This window comes from Coturnix japonica, chromosome 8, assembly GCF_001577835.2.
Source record: "Coturnix japonica isolate 7356 chromosome 8, Coturnix japonica 2.1, whole genome shotgun sequence".
Classification (NCBI taxonomy): domain Eukaryota; kingdom Metazoa; phylum Chordata; class Aves; order Galliformes; family Phasianidae; genus Coturnix; species Coturnix japonica.
Window position 1 is genome coordinate 23,443,577 of NC_029523.1, and position 21,546 is coordinate 23,465,122.

Below are 21,546 nucleotides of genomic sequence, written 5' to 3' on the forward strand. Positions count from 1 at the left end.
GCTCTGCAATCCCTTAGGCTACTTTAAATCTCTCTAAAAGCAAAACAAAGATTGATCCTTATCTTAATACAAAGCAACTGTGAACAGTGGAGAGCAATACAGAAGAGCTTTGAATTATGAGAGAGAGGGTTCAATGATGCAGCAAGAGCACTTTGTCCCTGAATATAAAGCGGATCAAAACCCAGTTTTGCTCAAAGGCACGCACTGTTCTGCTGTTCCCCAGCCATGGAACAGCTCTACGAAGGCCCAGCAAAGCCTTCAGGCTGCCATTAGCTCATGGCCTACTGCCCCCACATGCAACAGGGCTGCCACAGTACCAGTCAAGGAGTAAATGCTTCCTACATCATCGGTCACTTCTATAGTGCTCAGCTTGGCACAGGATCTCGCTCAAAGAAGAGCCAGCACAAAGGCAACTTGTTCAACCAGACCACCACTACGTCCACCACCACTACCTTTTAACTGCTGGTCCCAACTGAAGGTAAATAAAGCTTGTGATCCCCTTGACACAAGTTGTTCATCATTCCTGCCCATCTCCCCAGTGTCCAGAACTGAGCCCCTGTGCCTGTCGCTGCTGGATCCATTCACAGCATCGAGCATCATCTGCAGTCTCACTCATCCTATTTTCTAGGTCACAGTTGGTCAGACAAACCTACTGCCTGGTGTCCACAGCCATCTTCAAAGCATAGGCACAACTACTGTCTCATTATCACCTATGAAGTGCCATACTCAGAGAGGAAAGCAACTGCAACCACTTGCAAGCATCTTACTATACTGCAAGCTGCAAAGAGAGCCAAGATGTGGAAACAAAAGAGAATGCCCTCATATCATCAGTTCACCTATTGCATTTCCACTTGTAGTGTTTCCAGTTTCTTAAGCTGTCTCCCTGTTTATTAAGATAGATTTTAAGGAGAGAATTGCTGCCACTGGAGACGGAAGCAAATCACGTGGGGATTTAGCGCCTATTTGAAAGCCACAGGTCAAACATCCCCCAGCAAAAGAAAATTTTTTGGTGTTCAGATTCCATTTCATGGCACCCCTTTAAGTCTGGGAGACAGAAAAAATTGGTCTGACATTTAGCTCTCACCCTGCAGCCAGCTGAACAGGAAGGCGAATAGAGGGAGAACGTGGGGAAAAGAGCACCATGGGCTGGGAGCACCACACTGGAAATGGATGGGCTGGAGCAAAGTGAGCCCCAGGGACATCAGGTGCATCCATAGGAGCTGTGTGAGGTAATAAGCATCGGGAAGGAATGGCTGGAGTGCTGGTCTGTGCAAGGAGAAGGAAAGGGAAGCTCACAGGGAAAGAAATCTTGTTGCATGGGATAGGAAACTGCAGTGTGAGAGAAAAGAATAATGAGAAGCTGCATGGAAGTGATGGGAGCATCGCTGGAAGAAACACAGAAAGGAGCTGAGGGTTTTCAAACAGCTCCAGGAAGAAGTAGGTTGAACGGGGACATTCAAAATATACAACCACAAAAGTAACAGACAGAGCAGGCCCCAAGGAAGACAGGGAGACCCAAGGAAAGTACATCACGTGCAACATCAGGACATCAGCAAACAAATCCAGAGGAGAACTGTAAAATGCCATAATCACAGAGAACCTGGGTTCTGTAAAATATAAGGATAGCCTATAGCCATCTGCATCATATCGTACACAACATATATTTTCAAGGTAATACATGAATAATTAGAGTGCACTGAGGTAAACATCATTAGAACTTGTGTAAGGGGATAAATGCAGTACACTCTAAAAGTGCCATGATTCCCCTCCATTTGGATACTGGCATTTCAGGATGTCGGAAGCCTTAACCTTGTTTTTCCAGGCAATGAAAGATTACACAGCAACAGCCTCAAACATTTCCTAAAGTGCTTTCCTTATTTTAGTTTGGGTGTAAAATTAACTCTGAGGTGACGGCACTTCAAATGAAGTGCATTAGTGTCACTTTGCATCTGAAAGCATTTAGTAACAATAATATTATAAGACTTGAGAATCTCACAGTGCTTTATAATCACTTCACAACTACACGTCGCAGTTATATTTACGTGGATTGCTATGATCTAAGAAGTCCCTCCTGAGAGCTACCAGACAATAGCAGGAGCTTTTGTCAAGGGCTGTGTGAACAGTGAATTGTTTGACAATTGGGTTTGTTCCTTCTCAATGGACTAAAGCTGACACTGATTCATATACAGGGAAAAAATACTTCCAGTAGAACATTAGAAGAACAACATTGAAAAACCATTCACATTTCAGGAGGTTCTAAAGGTCTAAATCACTAACAGCATTCAGATCAACTTGGAACAAGTGTAAGATGTAGAGCTCTGTGTACAAATCGTGCCAGATCAGTGACTACTGCTACTAAATCTACAAACTGCTTCTACTCTTCAATACATTAAGGCTGGACATTCCAAGAGGCTCATATAAAGCTCTGCAAAGAAAGTAGCTCAAGGACTGAAGTCTGTTTTCTGATAAATGGTCTCTGAAATAGCCACCATCAGCAGTAACATCAGATGTACCATTGCTCTTACAGGACTAAGTGGCAGGAGCACTTGGACAGGTGATACTAAACTTAAGAGGTGTGAGCAGAAGGAGAAGAGAAAGTGCACATCGAAATGCTGGAGCACAAGATTCAGCATCCAAAAGCTGCAACACGATACAGTGCTGCACTGTAACCACGTGTATTTTGGAAGGAAGAATAAAAGATGTAGGTAGCATGAGGTGATAACAGGTCAGGTGAGTTAGAATGAGCCACAGGCTGAACACAAGTGAAAAATACAGAAAGATCAGAAAGGCAACTGCGGCCAAAGCATCAGATAATACTACCAAGGAGCTTATTTTTCTTTTCCTATTGCACTTAGACAGATGTTAGCTATCCCTGTTGATACTCCATTTTGAGAGCTTCTCCTTACAGCAAAGACAAATGGGAAAGTCAAGAGGATAAATAAACAACAGCAATTTCAGAAGCGTGATCTACAAAATGACAGAAAAAGGTTTTTTCTCTTTAGTTCCTCCCCCCCAGCCCCTTTCTTCTCTATAGCAAATAAAAAAAGAAAGAGACTAAACTGGGAAGATGCTAAGCATCATCTAAAAAGGCAGTAATAGCAGAGGACATTCATCAGTTGCTCCCCGTACAACTGGCAGGAGGACAAGCAGCTAAAAGAATGAGATATTAGAAAAATGAAAGGCTTGTTAGCAGTAGGAGTGGTGAAGACCCAGAACAGGCTGCCTAGGGAAGATGAGAAATCAATACTCAAGGTTTAAGAAGAGGTTAGGCAGGCTGTCAGCTTCTGGAGGTGAGACAGGTATGCTTGATTTCACCTAAGAGCCCGGCAACATGCTGAGTTACCTCCCAAGGTCTTTCCCACATCAGCATTTCTGAGATTTTCTTAATGCTTTAAGTCATTTGTCTCAGTCATGGGATAATTCCGCATATGAAATAATACACCTGATATTAGTGTGCTGGCATGTAGTGACCCATTTTTTCTTCCCTTTGTTAAATGGAAGACATTGGTGCTGGGATTTTGTATCCTTTGGTGGTATTTTTCCCCTCAAAGTATTCCAGGAATTAGATTGATTTTCTTTTATTTTTTTAAGAAGGATTCTGATGTAAGGTCACAACACAACTCATTTTTCTCAGTAATAAGGTGTTGTCTTGATCTCCTCCTTCCACTATGTAAGTACAAAAAGTGCCCTGCTAATTAATACTGTGCATCTGCTTCTTCCACTGAGCAGTGGATGAGGGCCCATTCAAACCACATGTGCCTTTCTGTGTTTGCTCATGGGCACCCCTCCTCAACTGTTTGAAAAACAATCTGCTGGGGTCATCCCCAGCCATAGAGAATGATCTTATCAAAACCCAAGCACATGAACTGCATTTAAAACACGGACAGCACAGCAACAGTGCAAGGATACCAAGGCAAGACTGGATTTTTTTGCACCTAACCCAGTTCAACTTACACCAAGCTACATACCTTCATGTGCACCAAGGGTGAAGTATTGCTGACTGCAAGAGACACATCCCAGCTGTGACCAAAATGAGACACTTGGCAATATCAGTCTCCCAGAAGAGAGAACAGCTCTTTATTTGTACTCTGGGGAACAGTACTTGGATTACTGAAGGACTTTGTATTGCAAAGCGAATTAGAATATCAGCATTTGCTAAACAAATATTGACTTGGAGAACTGCAAGCAAAAGAAACATGCAATATCCTTTCTGTCATAAATAACAGCAGATCTTAGCTCTAATGACAGTTGAACAGAAAGTTTCTAATTAAAAGATGCTTTGGATGAATAGCAGCAGTTTGGTGAGCCTGCAATGCTTTGCAGGGAGCCAAGGCTTCCCAGCACTGGGCACAGGGTAAACTCACAGTGCTTCCCTGCTCCTCCATTAGGGAATAGTATAGAGCTCTGAACCATCATTGTAAAAAACAAAATATGTTATTCCCAAGCAGGGCAGAACCATCTCTCCAGGCTTCTCCCAGACCAGGAATTCCAATTTCAAGCTTGGTACTGGCTGAAAAGAAGTTTGTTAGTACTTCAGAAAAGAAATGCCAGTCCCATTTATTTCCATAACGAGCTGAACACAAACCTTTCAGGGCAAGGAAAATTAGCACGAACGTTCCTGCTGTGACAGAGGTGTACTGAGAAGGAAATATATCTACTTTTTCTAGAACTGCTTATTTCATATAGATTAAAATCATTATGTGACATTTCCAATCAGTATTTCAATATGGCATTGCTAAAATGAGAGCATTAGCAAGTTCATTTACATGTGCAAAGTAAATTAATTTGAACAGTATGTGAGCACACTAGCAAGCAGCAGTGATACATGAAGCTGAAGAGTGTGAAGAGCAAAAGAGGTCCCAGGCACCATGCTGCCTTTGCTGCGCTCACCTTTTCCACATCACATTCAGAAACACCACTACCAAGTATGCCTATTTCCATTTCATTACTAACTTTGGTAAAAAGTAAGGTAATACAATAGTACTGGTTAGCAAAGCATTGTGAAATCAAAAGCCCATGATATCCTGAAGAGCACAAGGATGTAAGACAGGAGCTATGCTAGATGTGTGACAGTTCAAACTCATTTCACTTCAGATCATCTCAAACTTGGAACAGAACTCCTCTAGAAATACCATATCCATTATCCTTTAAAGGCCAAAAAAAGGAATGCAGTGAGGCAAGATGTAGGAAAGCTGCTACATGAGGTTTAATTGCAACCATTTGTAACCTGCATTTCACCTAGATACATATCTTATTTATAAGCAGATATTCCTAATTAAGCAGATGAAGTGGTTATCAACAAGAGAAAGACTTGCAGTATGGGCTTATCAACACTGTCTCATATAACAAAAGTAACCTGAGATATTGATCCAGAATTAGTGGGCCATCACAAATCGCAAGATCCCAGGACCAATTAGGGGGCAGGGAAGAAGGATGCATGACACCACAACCACAGCACTTGCATCTGAATGAGGACTCAGCATAACCCTGATCGACTTTTGCCTAGGGAGGTGACAGGGCCTGAAATGGGCTTTCTGCTTCTTACACATCCTCCATTATCTGAGACCCACCGGGGCGTGCATGTGTTCTTGCAGACCTTGATGGAAGAGAAATCTGCTGCCACCCTACCTCTGTACTTCACCTGGACTTTGAGGTTTGTGAGGGAAGGGAAATGAAACACGAGTCTCTTGCATTACAGGTTAGCACACTATGAAACCAGGCCGCTGTTCCATTTTGGAATGTCATACCAGGCTGTACAACTCCAGCAGATGTGCTAGGCAGCCACGGCCTATTGGGCATGGTACATCACACTATTCAAAGTCACATCAAAGCCACAAGATAAGACAAGAGGTAATATCCTCAAGCTGTGCTGGGGGAGGTTTAGGTTGGATATGAGGAAAAAATTCTCAGAAAGAGTGATCAGGAGCTGGCACAGGCTGCCCATGGAGTGATGGAGTCACCAGCCCTGGAGGCATTAATAAACATGGAGATGTGGCATAGAAGACATGGTTAGAGGGCATGGTAAGGATGGGCTGGCAGCTTGGACTTGATCTTAGAGAACTTTTCCAACCTTAATGATTCTGTGATAGCAGTTCAAAGTAACACTGACACTTCATCAGGCACCACTCAGGATAAGGCCCTCAGGGACAGCATCACTGTGCTATAATGCACTGTGCTCTGCATTTCAGAAGTAGATCAGGGATCCCACACTAGGCTTTTGCAGTATGGATGTAGCCTGAACTCCACCTGCAGTTTCAGTCTGTGTGTGAAATAAAACAGTATTTTCAACATCTGCAACCATTTTCTTTTCAAAAGCATCCAGACATTGAAGACTCCTGGCCAATGAATCTGAAAGGCAGGTAAATACTAAGTTATTTATGAAGGTTAAAACTGAAGGTCTGAGAAGCCTCTGGTCAGAATCAAGCCCTTTTGTCTTTCAGCACCTCTCTTTCACACAGTGGAAGGGTTAATGTGAGAAAAGGACATCGGCTGAAAGCAGGCTCTGGAGCTCAGCTAAATACTCCTTGAAAGCTTAAATTGAAAAGCTCACCAGCCTTACTTTGTATCTCTTAAGCAATGCATGCTGTGGTGCTGGCTCATGGGAGAAACAAATTGCTGCTCTAAGTCTGTTAAAAAGGGGAAAAAAAGAAGAAAGGTTACCATATGGTGCTGACTGCAGCATCTCTTAGCAGGTGAAATGCATCCAGAACAGTAGCTACCATACTTAATTATTGTGACAATTTCAGTGATTCAGAGGTTTCGTGGGTGATGGTTGCTTGTTTGTTTTCAAAGGAGGTTACTATGCTGGCCCCATCCAGAGAAAAAGAAAAAAAAAACATTCAGGTTAAGAGATAAGAGGTAGAAAAGAGGAAAAACACCACACCTGCATGCAAGTTTCCTCCTGCCCTACACCATCAATGCACTGGGAAGGCAGGAGAGATCAGGCAGCTGGGACCAGCAGCTTTGGGCACAATTCTGAAAGCATTACTGGAAATAGAAGAAGTTTCCCAGCCCCAGCAGTTCCAAGTGCTCACACACACTTCTTCATCCCCACTTCATCTCCAGTGAGTTGCCACTGCAGCCCAAGAAAGCTGATGAGCAATTAGATGTGTTAAAATCAGACAAAATGGTCAAAGTGGTCTCAGGTTTATGATACCCGTAATTATACATCTGTCTTTCGATGCAAAAGCATGTCAAAGCCTCGAAATAAGAATAATAAATCCCTTGAATAGCTTCAGCCTGGCTGCTTTCTGATGCCAAAGTTCACAAGATGTGTGCTATGCTCCAAGGAATATGTGAGCAGCAGTGTGAGCCAGGTGTGACTCCAACCATGTGTAAGTGAAACTGCTGCTTCCACATTTCAGCATCTCTCCTTTAACGCTGAAGCATTCAAACACTGCAGCCAGCCCTGGGACTTCCTGAGCTCAGAGAACATGACCAAGGGTCAGAGCTTGTCCATGAGCCTCATAGGGATACTGCTGCTATGGAAACGTGGTCCCCAGCACCAAACTCCACATCCATCTTTTTCTGTGTTGGAGTCACCTCCACCGAACGTGGTTCTGCATCAGTCAAAGGGTGGAGAGAATATGAAGAGCACCATAAAGATGTCGTATTTGCGAGTGACTTGAAGGATCAACTCATTATGGGGCTGATTTGAAAAGCAAAACAACAACAAAGTGTTTGCAATTTTTAATTCATAAATACACATTTTAAAGCGCACCTACCCTGAGCTGCAGGCATCCTTATGCAAGTGAGAAACACACCAAGAACAAGGAGTAGTGCAGCCACAGCAGCTACTCTTCATCATGGGAAAGAGCATCTGATTAGAAGATGAATCTTACCTAAATCACCAGCTATGAACCACCTCCAGAGCACACACTGCTGCTCTCTGCTGCCTTTGTCACACTCACTCCTCCAACACTCTATTGGTTTCCATTGGTTTTATCCATACGATTACCTACTGCTTTACAGAGAGCTAAGCGCTCTTACTATTTGACAGAAGATGATGTTTCCGGCCAGTACCTGAAATGGGGCACTCAGGGAAGCTTTCATTAAGGTTGTTGTGCAAGCTGTATTATTTCTGCTGCAGTACAGCCAGGATTATGAGCTCCTTCACTGGTGCACCCCAACGAATACCATCCTAATCCTTGGCACAGCCTCCTGCTGTGCTTGACATGGTAACCAAGCAAGCTGATGCTTTTGGATTTGAATTCCTGAACCTGTTCAGCTATTTAAGACACCTTTCAGACCGCTGATATCACCAAACACAAACAGGTTGAAAAGCAGTCACGTGCTCTGTGTGCACAGGCTGATAAACTCTCCTACTGCTGCAAAAAGCAACTCAAGTTCTGTGAAAAATCAGCCTCATCCCTCAGTCACAGCCCCAGACTGTGTAACAGCCGGATCCAGACCCCACAGTTTGTCAGAGGGACTCAGGATTGTGCCACCAATTCCTCCACATTCTCTTTCTGACTTTATCTATCATATAGTCCAAAGTGATCTCTAAGAAGTCTTGCTAGTGCTGGCAGAGTAAGAGCCAACTAAAGCATAGAATATCCTTCCAAACAGCTTGCTGTAAGGACCTAACCCCATGTTGGAGGGAAGCAAGACAACTATTGAAGGGTTCTCTAACACAGGAAGCAAGGCTGACTTCAAATATCAAAGTTATAGCCAGAGTCACACACAGATCTATCTTCCAAACCCACATCCAACCCAACCTTAAAAACCATTACCCAGAATGACCAAACTTGACCGATTATGAAATTCAAGCCACTTCCCCGCAGCAGCTGTGAACTCTTACTCCAAATCCATCAATTCAGCACTGTAAGACATATAGCAGATCTCTCTAATCTGCAAACATGAAATCACTTTGCAGTTTTGACACATGACATGTGTACTGTCACCTCCTCGCTCTGTGCTTCATCTAGAGTTGGGTTAGTAGATGGTACCTGAATTCACAGCACTGCAACTGCTCCAGCAGCAGCCATCAGAGCTCAGTGCAGCACCAGCAGCTCCCATTCCACCTGGGACACTGGCACAGTCCCCATGATGAACAGTTGGGATGCTTCACCACTAAATGAATGAGAAGTCAGAAAGACAACTGCTGAGAGACAGCTGTGGCTTGAGTAAGGGGACAAACAGAAACACACAATCACAAATGATTCACAACTACAAGACAAGGAATTCCATCCCCAGTTTAAGTATTAGGCTGTTGAAAGTCTTATTAACCATTAATCTTGTCTTTAGTATAATGGACATAACCTTAGCATCTCTGACCACCAATAACCCAGCCTCCTAAAATTTACTACAGGAAAATGCACTATTAAATCAAATCCGACCAGGGCTTGGAATCTCAATTCTCTTTGTTCCCTGATGCTGCAAAGATGCATCTGAGAGGGGGGTGGATGGAGAGGGAGGGCTGTTATGAGCAAGCTGACTCAACTTATTTCTTGTAAATACTATAAAAACCAACACTTGACCATAATCTATGAATCAGACATAAAGAGAGAAAATAGTTCTTAGAGAAATGAGCATTTTTAAGTGCTACTTGAACATCAAATTGAAGAAAACATTTATGAATTTTCCATCATGTTGTGAAGCATCGTGTCAGGATCAACCGCATAAATCTATTTTGTGACAATACTTGTAAATGATTTTAGCATTATCTGTTGCTCTAAGGCAATAGCAAAGACTAGACAAGCCACCAGAGAGTTCCAAATTGTAACAGGGACTTTGAAGAGATTATTTGCAGACTAATCCTGTATTTTCTCATGGAAGTATTCTACAGTGTGAAGTACCACATTCACACACCACCTTCCAAAATTACCTTTGAAAGAGCCAGTGAAAAATTATACATTGTGCAGACAAGCATATATCTAAATGATATGCACATCTAACAGAAAGAGGTTATTTTCAAGGGGTCCTGAGCTCAGCTTTTCTATTTGTCCACACAATTGAATGCAATAATTTATATATAGGAATCTATGTATTTCAATGAGATACGCACAAGCACTACAGCTTCTTATTCTTGCACATTAATATTTTTAAAAAAGAAAAACACATTAAAAAACAAACGTATTTTAAGATATTATGTTGGGTTTTAAAACAAATCCAGGAGAAAATATATTTACAGTCCTTGTAGCACTGAAAGAGCTTCCAAAAAGAGCTGCCCATCAAGATATGGGATTTTAATGATAGGTGCTTAAAAGCAATCACTAAGAGATGTCTTCAAGCCCATTGTCCTTATTCATCCTTTGCAGTCCCTCTATTTCCCTTTATTCCCCACCTATGATTGTCAGTAATTTAGGCTTCCAACCTCAACGCTCTGGACGCTATCCAAGCGAACTGACTCAAACAGCAACCAGTCGGAAGCGTGGAACTACTTCTTAGATGAAAGAAATCAACAATAAAAATAAGAAGAGCCTTGTTTAGGATGCAGAGGATCAGTCTTCCTAATCGTGCCTCAGATGATAAGAAACTAAGAAATCAAGAGGCTAAAAATGCAATAAGGCTGGTTGAATACTTGGATCAACCCAAAAGGAAAACCTACTCATCACCACAGGGAATTCTGCTGATTGCCTGTTTAAGAAAAAAAGAAAAGAGAAAAATGCTTCTGTCTTATCCAAGGGTACCAGCAGATAACGAATGAAACACGTTAGAGGTTTAGGAAATCTTCAGGCAAGCTGCAGAGGAAACTGTTGGGCTTCTGCTTCATCTGCAGCTCAGCCATTTCCATCAGACAGCAGAGGAAGAGCCGTGCTGTGCAGCACTGCGTTATGAGCACTCTGCTTTCTGCTGATTTTGTTTGCTGCTAATGAACTCTGAAGTAATAACACTGCAGTGGAAATACATTGGGGCAGCAATAGAAGCCTGCAGTTGCATTCTTCCATCCTCATCATGCCTGGAAGTATCCAGGTCGAGCAGCAACAACTTGCTGCAACTTCAGCAGTGTAGATACAGTTCCTCACTCAGATTTTCCCTTCTGTTTTCACCTTGGCTCTCAAAATACAGCTGCCTTTAATATCTTCTCTAGCGCAAAGAAATTAGATTAATCTCATAATCAAGGGTGAATGTCATGTTCAAAAAGCCAAGGCTCTCCAATAATAAGCTTATGTCTGTAAAACCCTGTGGCACAGCAGCATAAGATTTCATTTTCTTGTGTTTTGCCACAGACAGGAGAGAAGAATTCAGTTTCACTGCCCCTTTCATTTTGCACCCCTGGTCCTCAGGTCTTTATCACAGTAGCTGACCCTTGGGTACAACAGCAGGAAGAGCCCAAAGTGGCTTTCAATAACTTAATTAAAAAAAATAAATAGAGAGAAACCAACTTCTAAATTTCCTCTGTCTGTGTGAGGAGGAGTGCATTATATCAGATAAGGGATATTAAATGGCCTTTAAGCCTGACAGCAGAGAACGGCTCTAATGGGAGTCCCAAATTGTGCTGCTGGCAACGTATCGTCCTTACAAAACAGGAACAGAGAGATGCCAGAGCAGTGCCATGACCTATATTTCCTGCAAACCAATTTTCTTCTGTGTAGGGTGGATGGAAAGGATCCAACAGCTTTTCAAGTTCCATTTCTTTCTTCTGGAGCTACGCCTCACCATACGTATTTCTCCAACACCCAACTTTCCTGTGCCCTGCAGCATTTAAAGCATGAATTATCTACAGCCTACTTATGCAGTTATAAACAATAAATACTGCAAAACCATGTTTAGGCTGCAATTACCAGATGGGAACTGAATTCTTTACATCTCATTTCCCTACTTTTAAAAGGAGCCAAATCCCTTCAGGGGGAATCTTAAGGAGAAGAACGTTGTCACAGGGGAATGAAGATCACATTCTGGGGAACTCGTGTGGATTCGTTATTGATGGACTACAGTAAAGATGATGCTCTCATAGCATGCAACTTCACACCTTACTGTTTCTACCCTCAAAAAGTCCAGCTTTGCCTTAAAATCTCTCCCATACCTCACACAGGCTGTGCTCAAGGAGACCACAGAACACCTGAAAGGATGCATTTCTTCTCAACAAACCTGCTCTCATCCCCCCTCCCTCTCCGTGCCAAACGCAGGCACTCTCCCTCAGGCAGGAAAATTTGGGAATAGAACACCTGATGCAGCTTCTATTCCAAAACAGCCTCACGTGTGTTGAGTGACAGAAAGAGCTGTGCTGTGCTGTGGCACCCATTTGGCTCAGGAAAATTGAAATGGTTCACCGTCTAACGCTTTGAATGATTTCCCAACTTCTCACTTGCCCCATCTGCTCCTCTCAGCTCATTTTGATTTGTTTTGGCCTTTGTGCCTGCAGGGGCACCACATCACAACATCTCACAGCATCACTGTGAGTTCCTCTGCTATGGAGCAGGGCCAAGTTTCTCTCAAATTCAGCCTCCTCCTCCAAAAACTTAAGTAGAAAAAGAGCAAGACCGCCGTCCAGTTCTGTTGTCTCTTGCTTCCTACACACACACAAAAGCAGCTACCTGGCTTCAGTGCTGAGCTATAAAATAACATCCCACCTATGAGGTAACCAATACAAAAAATGTAAATCCGAAGTCCACAAAATAAGGCACAGGAATGACACATCTCAGCCCCAGTCTTACTGTATTAGCTGGCCCAGATAGATAAGGAGATAAAATTACTTGGCTTTACATAGATTTGTTTTCCCTCTGTCATTAGCACAGTATTTATAGTCAAAAATACCATTAATTTGCCAAGATTTAAGAAACTGAGATTCTGAAACCAGAAACAAAACTGCTGGGTAGGTGGGAAAATTGATGAAAGCCAATAGGTTTGGTAGTCTTTATTAAGACAGTGCAAAAATTAGACCATCCCAGTGCTCTGCATAATAAGGAGATGATACACCCAGGGTTTTTGAAAGGGCCTTAAATATGATGGAACAAAAATGACTCAACATTCATCCTGGTGTGGCATTTCTAACCAGCTCAGGATGTGTCAGATATCCATGGGCTTTTGTTTACTTCACTTGGGCATACAGAGACCATACCAATACTCACCAATAGTTGATGCTAGCTCCGTTATGCTGAATCATTTAGCTGAACTTTGTTAATGATGCATTCCCCCTTCCCAAATGTTTATTCTTTCCTTCCAACAAAGCTAGATTTCTCTCGCTCTGTGATTCAGAAGATGTATGGTCATACACCTCTAACCAGAAGTCACTAACCAGGCTGTTTCTGCAGCATCCTGACTCGCAGAATTGAGCTGGACCTGAATGCAGAGAAATGTTCAGAGGCCACTGGGGAGGAAATGAGGCAGAAAGCGAGTTAGGCAGGTGACTGCAGAGCCCAGAGCCCAATCAGATGTGGGAGCTGCAGGGGAAGGAAAGCTGAGCAGAGCTGGAGAGCCAGCAGCCGGTATTTGCAAGTGAAACGTGAGCTATCTGGAACCAATGGGCAGCAGGAAGGGAAATCTCACCAGCAAAAGGGGCTGATTTAGCTCATGAATTGCTCTCATGAAGTCTCTGGAATACTGAAGTACACAGGCTACATCTTGAAACAACAAACTGACCAGCCCTCATGGACACGCTGCTCCTTCAAGAAGTACAGTCTCAGCCCAACCTCTGCTCCTGCCTATCGACATCTGCTGACAAGTGAAAAGATACCATCCCATTTCCTAACTTTCTATTTGTGAAATAAGGGGCACACCCTCTTTGTGTCAGCAGGAAATCCCTTGCAGACACACCAAGTTCAATGCTGAAATCCCAGTCAGATCCTAATTTGTTCCACAACGCATTGAAAGGAAAGTTGTAAGCCCAACATCTCCAGCCAATTGTAAAATACACTGTTAATAAAATTACAGCAAGAGGAACCTTTTCGTATTGCTCTTTTATTAGAGAACTCCTACTGACTCAGTTATACAACTGCAAGGTCTGAACTGTGCTCATTAAGCATTGCCATGTACCAGCTGCACACTGTGTTTGCACTACAAGTTGGACTCTGAAAGTGATGGTCTACAATAAGTGATATCTGGATGGGGCTGTGAGCAACCTGATCCAGAGGGAGGTGCCCCTGCTTATAGCAGCAAAGTAAAGAAACAGATACTTGATAACTCCATATCACTGCCATCGAGGAGCCACTCCATGGGAGGACTGGGCGTCTCCAGGAGCCGGTAATGGTGTATGTGCCTTTAATATCTAGGTAACCTGTGCAAATCTATCTCAAGCTGATAACGATCAAACCTAATTACAATCCGACAGCTGTTCAGTGGCTTATACAGTGCTGTCGACTCTTAAGATTTTATCACAAGTCTCATGATATTTAATGTTTTTCTTAAGCCCTAATTCCTGAAGCCAAGCAATTATCCAACAACCGCCGCTTCCAGTAATAATGAAAATGATGGTTTTCATCTCAGGAACATGGAACAAAGCTTAAAACGCCACACAAATACAATATAAGTTCCTAAACTCAAGAAGCAAATAAGCCTTAATATGGAGTAGCAGCTCAGAACCAGAGTCAGACCCCAGTGAAGTCCAAACTAAAGTCTCCCCAGAGGAACCTTTATACCCATCCCATGGAGAAACCAGACTGGGAGTGCCAGCCATGCAATAATAGATAGTTATTATATATATATCTATATTATAGATAGTTATCTATCATCCCTGACCCCCACAACAACCCTAATGGTGAATATTCATGCCAACACTGAGGTTCTCTTTCTATGCCTTCTATACTTAACTCTTAAGAGTAACCTTAAATAAGCATAATAAAAGCCAGAACATTTCAGGCACTGAGCACAGAGTTATCTAAAGGTCAACTACTTCAGTAACTTTGAAGAAATAATGCATTAGTACAAACACGTCTGCTGTGCTTTGCAAAGACAACAGACATGCCAAAAAGTCTCTTTTATCCCCCCAATACTGTCTCTTTTCGTAGCTCAAAGCCAAGTAATATGTCTATTGCACTGAAGCAGGATTATGTTTTGAGAAGCCAGACGCCCCTACATTCTGGCACCAGGTCTCCCAACACTTCACATGGCCACTAACAGTGGAACATCTGCTGGAAAGTCGTCTGTATGGACAGTTGATAAGAGGACGCACAGTCTAACTGCAGTAACACCAGCATCAACAACCACGAGTCTTCTCAGCTCCAACCAACGCTCGACTCCCACTCTGCACAATGCTGCCACAGACCAAGCCACACAGCTTTTTCCACATGAGATAAAAATTGAACTAATATAATTTTAAGCATGAATTTAAGCTCATTTAAAGCAGCTGCAAACCCTGTGTAGGCACGGTTATTTCAACGTTAAAGCTGCAATTTTCAGTTTAGCTTCAGCTAAACTGAAGGCATTTAAACGTTAAATCTACATAAGCCAGTCCTGGTCTGAAAGATGTTTCCAGTAAGAGCCTGTACCAGCTTACCAGTGTAGGGAAAATAAATCAATTTAAAGTGAGACTTATTCAGTGATCACATACATCTCAGACCTATGGCTGGAGGGACTTCAGTCTATTGACAGTAATCACACTTTTAGCATGAGCCCGACATCATCTCTTCATCTACCAGACAAATAAAATCCCACATTGGAAAACAATAATGACAACCAGTTGATATTTCCAGTATTAAGTTACCTTATCCAAAAGCACTTGACCTTCATTGTAATTTCCACACAGCTCACAGTAAGCCACCTGAGTGTGTACGAAATGCGATGAATAAAGAAATATTAGGAAATGATGGAATGTTGTTAAAGTAGGTCACAATTCAAACAGCACAATTACTGAAGAAAAAAATAAATGATGTTCGAAACAGCATCATTCACTAAACTGCTCACACTGGGAGAGCTACTCCATAATTTATTTTGCTCAACAACAGCTTCTGTCCATATTCTTTCCAATCTCCGTATCCCTGAAGACTGCAATAATGCAGCCCACTGTGCCACACAGCAGCAGTGCCCACACGAGGCACAAAATGTCACAGATCACAGCTCTACACCTGACCAACATAATATATTCATCAAATTCTTTCAAGCAGTCTGAGCATTTGCTGCTGTTTTGTGGGTCAGACCTCACCGAGACAGATGGAATGGGCACTTTATTTACATATGAAGTCCCTAAGCCCATTTACTTTATTTATGGCAGATGAAATCTGGACTTACATGGGCAACTAAGCAGCCTCGTACCAGAGACACTTATTTAAACAAAGTAAAAGTGGTTGTATCCTATGTTTCTAGATGAAGATTCATCCGCTCTTTAATATTCATTTCCATGTACTTAAAACACCCTAAAAAAAGCTCAGAGTACTGACATTGATTCACATCCTAAGAGGAGATCAGCGCAATTAAGACATGCTCATATGCTAACCCAGCTTCAAGAGACTACTGCAATCTCCCAAACACTTGTAACTACACTGTGAGAGCCTGTGCTCTACAGAATGCAAGGTAAGTCCATGTAACCCATATCAGAATGCTCAGTTTTTTCTTTCAATCAGAAGTTCAGTATAGTCACAGATGCAGATACTGGCATTCCCTGTCCCTCCATGGACTAAACGAACTGGCTGCAAGGATGAAAACATAGGAAGGAAATCTGAGTGTCACTTTATACATTAGGTTTATCTTGAGTGACTTTGAAGTAGCATTTTAATTTACTGCTATTGACATTACCATGAAAGCTTTGGGGGAAGATTTCTATAGAAACAGGAAAATCTTTGCTGTAAGGACAGTATTGACCCTTCAGAGCTATCTTTGACTTATCTACATGAGCGAGGTAGGCAGCTTGGAAGCCTCTTCCCCCTTCCATTGCTTACTGCCATCCTGCTCCTTTTCAAGCCAACTGCAAGAAGGCACTGCCATTAAAGAACATTTGACATCAGACTGCTACTTTTTAACTAAAAATAGTTGCTATTTTTATTAGAGAAGATTCAGGTTCACACAGTTGGATGGAAAATCATGACCATAGAACAGTTTAGAGCATTGTTCTCCTGAAACATCAGTTACTTTTCAGTAAGCTTCATCACCTTGGTTCACTATGGACGCTACATAGTGATGCAAAGCAGATGTGTCCAGAAAGCACAGGGGGCATGGGGTGGGTGACACACTGACCACAGCAAAACACCTTGTAGGAAGGCAGAACATTCATGTCTTCCTCAGCTGAAGCTTTCAAATGAGATGTAAAACAGAGCCCTGACCACTCATCGTCATTAACGATCCCATGGCAATTCCTGCAAGAGTAAAAATGTTAACTAACATGTCCTGGCCAATATCCAACTCGGATAATTGCATTCTGCTTCCTAAATTCCCCTTACAGTTTCAATTGGATTAGTTTTTCTTCATCTCTCTTCCCCAAACCCCTCCTGCATAATGCTTCCAGCCCACGACGGCTGCTGAATTCCACTCCAGAGGTGCATGAATTATCAGTGTTGGGCAATCCCAACATCCATTTGGATGCGTTACTCAGAGAAAGCCCTCCATGAGGCAAAGTAATACCCTTACGGCTCTCACTGAGGAATATTTAACTTTTCAAATCAGAAATCCCAGTGACGTCAGTAGGATTTGTTTTCCTTATCATACGGCACAGTTATTGTACAGGTACCATGGCCAGTGTCCCACAATTGAGCGCAGTCATTTGCCGCGCTGTATCCACAGCTTAAGGACCCAGAAGTAGTTGCTCCATCTTAATAGATCTCTGCTACATTAAAACTAGAGTAAATAAATATTCACACAGCAGTTTTTCATTGAGTCAGTCACGTTTAAGTGTTGTAAGAATCAAAGAAGCTCCTGCTGAGCGCATCAATCTGCAGATATAAAAGAGGAGTGCATGCGCATGTTCTTGCATGAGAAATTTGGAAGTTCTTTATCTTGGCATAGCAATGAAGAAATTTAAGGGCTGTGAAACATGGATCTCCTATTATTTGTGATGGGTACTATACGTTAGGTACTTGAAATAATGTGATGGCAAACTGCAAAGTCCTGACCCAATGCATTTTATGGAACAGGAGGAGGAAAGGTGATTTATGTGCATAAGAGCAAAATCTGGCAAGCCCTTGATCTTCTTGTAGAACAATCCCAAAACGATTGTCAAGATTGCTCAGGTTTCTCATCCTCTGTATTTCTTGTAATAGAACAATTTCAACCAAAATGGTGTTTTATAGACACTGTTTAAGGGGTCATTTTCATTTGCTCTCCAGGTTACTCAGAAGAATACCTTTCATTCCCTGTTCCAAGAACTATAATCAGCAGTTGAGAATAGCTTGTTTTCATCTCCAGCCTGCTTTGCGTGCCTGGCAAAGCATCAACCCACAAACTTGCTACCCACTTCACTCTCGAGTGCTCCAATAGCAGAAGGACATTTAAAGTCTGAGAGTGATTGCAAGCAGAATGCAATCAGAAGAAGAAGGAGCATAGAAAACATCATTATGTCACATTTTCCCTACAATTTTTGTAGCCCTCCTCCATTCCCCCCCACCACCATTAAAACTGAACTCACTTAATAGAGGTTGCTTTGAAAGCATCCACACCTGCCAGTGCTGGGTTGGGTTTGTTGCTTACATCTCTAAATAGCGTGGAAGGGAGCAATGTAGACTCCTGCAGTTCAACAGCAAAAACTCATATTACTAAAGCATGAAATTGGTGAAATTAAGAGTTGCCAACAGAGAAGCAAGCACGGTTTAGGCTCATCTGATCCATGCAGATGGATTCACATAAGAATATTAAGTAAGAATCAGGTGGTGACTGAAATACAGACTACATTCCTGACCTTCATATGGTGCTGCTAAGGAGAAAGTTGATCATCAAGAGTGACCAACTTCTTGTTCCTCTTGTGCTGTCATTCTGGGTACCAGTCTCAACTCCAGCTCATTCTCTTTTGCTGACATCCATACAGGAAACAATGCCCACCCTCAATCAAACATCTTCCCACAGTTTCTTCCAATGGAGAAATGGTCTTGAGCTGGAGGACACTCAAGGTAAGTAATTACTGGCACTTCTACAGAAAACACAGGATTCCAGCTAAGTCCATTCATTGAAACGTAATTGTAAAAGCATCTAGCTGTTCATCCATGACCTTAGCTTTATGAGCATCTCTAATAGGGACTGCAGTACCATGTCTCTATTTAGCTTCTCCTTCCTTCCCACTTCCTCCCAGGACAATTCTGCCTGGAGCAGATACATTGGAATTACTGCTCTCTACAACACAGCATCCTCTGCCACAACAATCAATAAAAAATTAGCATGACTACAGGAACAGAAGCTTGGGATTAGAGAAATCTAAGAATAGAAGGATTTCCCTCCCCATCCTGATGAACCCTTCCAAAACCCATCTGCAAACATTTTAATTCCCTATCAGCTTGCTGGAGGAAGTCATTAGAGAGGCCAAATTATCACAGTGGCACGTGGTGCTGCCTAAGTGTCTGTCAGTCAAGGAAACATCAGCCTGCAGGTCCCCCCCCCCTGCACCCTCATTCTCCCACCCATGGCAATGGTGCTTAGAGCTCTGCTTGAGCGATGGACCCGACGCTGACCTTCAACCACGAAGCAGGGTGTTATTTCAGCTGCTTATTTCAGGTCCCACAGACACCATCACCAAGTCATAAGAAACCTTCACTGCCTGATTTGCAAATGCCACCCATCTCAGCCATCTCCTCCTTCCTTATCCCCGGTCCTCCTTGCCTCCATCCCCAGTAGCACCACAGACACTGAACCACCCAAGGAAGACAACCACGGCACCGTGAGCTGCTGCTCAGCACCAGAACATCACTCTGCTTAGCGAGGGAAACACATGCAAGGAAAAGACCTTCTTGCCAATTAATTAACAGCAGAAAGCAAAAGCCAGAAGGACCTGTTGCAAATAAATAAATAAATAAATAAAAATGAATTGATTCCGAATAAAGCTTCGGGTGGGTTGGGGGTTTGCTTTCCAGGTTTCAGCTCACACTTACCGCTCCCATGAACGTTTAATACCACAATTAAAAGAACACAGTCAGTTCAGGTCGGAAATCCAGCACGGTTATTGCTCATAGAAGTACTGAAGCCGCGTCGCTGCAGCACTGGAGGGTTATTTGCTCCAAGGACCTTTTTAATATGGCTGTATTGTAACACTGCAGTGCAAATGCCTCTCCGCTCACGAGAACAAAATTCAGCTCAGAAACAACTCGTGGGCTCTGACGAGCGGCACGTCGGCTTCAAGCCGCGCTCATCCAACAACGGCGTCATCACACGAGAGCGATGCTAACGGCTCCGGGCAGCACTCGGAGCACACAGACAGCCCCCACCCCGGGCACCGACACTGGAGCAGCGGCGGAGGGACCGTATGTGAAAGCAGGACGGCACAGCAGCGCTGCTGTTCCCCGCAGCCAGCCGTGCCCACAGCTGCACCCTGCAGCCCTCATCAACCCATCCCATCCCGGCGCTAAGCCCGAAGCCGGAATTCACAGCACCGCGACTCAGACCCCGCGGAGTCACATCCCGAAGGGGTTACGCCTAATTGCTCACCAACCTGACCAAGCGGGCACCTCCGTTAGCAGCGGGGCACAGCGAAGGGCTGAAGGGCAGCACCGCGAGGAACGCGGAGCCGACGGGGGACAGCAACCGAGACAGACACACAGACACACACACACGGCACGAGCCGCCCGGTGCTCACCAGCCCCAAGTTCCCCCGGCAGCTGCAGCGCTGCCAACGGCTCCGCGCCCCCCACGCGGGGCTTTCCCCGCGGCCACGCAGCTCCGCCGCCCCTCCGTAACGGAGCAGCCCGCAGCCCCCGCCTCCCTCCTTCCATCCCTCCTTCCATCCCTCCTTCCATCCCTCCTTCCATCCCTCCTTCCATCCCTCCTTCCATCCCTCCTTCCATCCCTCCCTCCCTCCGAGCGGCCCAAACTTTACACACAAGCTCTCCCCCGCTCCACGGCCCCCCTTAGTGAGCCGGGACCCCCGTACACACACACCATACAACCCGGCCGCCTCCTCCTCCCTACCTGCAGCCCGGCTCGGCCGCCCGCAGCGCCGTTCTCATCCTCCAGCGGCAGCGGAGCGATGCGCGCACCCGACTCCGCGCGCAGCTCCGCGCGCAGCTCTGCGGCCCCTGCAGCCACCGCGTTACCGCATTCCCCCTAATAGAGGGGCGAGGCCGAGCCTGGCAGCATCCCCCCGCCCGGCCGGGGGCAGAAGGAGGCGCCCAGGGGGTGAATGAGGGACCTGGAGCAGCTCTCAGCGCAGAGATGCGGAGGTGGTGGGACCTGGAGCATCTCCCGATGGGGACAGGGTGACAGCCACGGGGTTGTGCTAATGGGGAACAGAAGGCTGAGAGTGGATCTTAACAGCCCTGTTCAGTATCTAATAGGGGTCAGGGGGATGGGATGGGGCTGGGAGCTTTTCAGCCATGCTCAGTGACAGAATAAGGGGCAATGGGCACAAGGTGGGACAAAGTTCCATCTGAACATGAGGAAGAACTTTACTGTGAGGCAGCAGAGCCCCAGCACAGCTGCACAGACATGGTGGGGGGACTCTCCTTCTTTGGAGAGATCCAAACCCACCTGGATGCATTCCTATGCAGCTGCTGTAGAGAACTGCCGTAGTGGGGTTGGACTGGGGAAGTACAGAAGTTC

The 21,546-nt window shown here is 44.2% G+C and overlaps 1 protein-coding gene across 10 annotated transcripts in view; it reads right to left on the reverse strand.

Moving 5' to 3' along the window:
* Positions 1–20,977, reverse strand: part of DAB1 (DAB adaptor protein 1) — a 342,053-nt gene extending 321,076 nt beyond the window's left edge. For 5 of the 10 annotated variants that reach the window (XM_015870667.2, XM_015870675.2, XM_015870674.2 and 2 more), the window contains exon 1: positions 20,917–20,976. The gene's annotated coding sequence lies outside the window, so the exon portion shown is untranslated. Of the gene's footprint in view, positions 1–19,883; positions 20,173–20,916 lie in introns of those variants that run through there. The other 5 variants (XM_015870669.2, XM_015870670.2, XM_032446395.1 and 2 more) reach the window with 3 other exon arrangements.
* Positions 20,978–21,546: the final 569 nt, after the last annotated feature.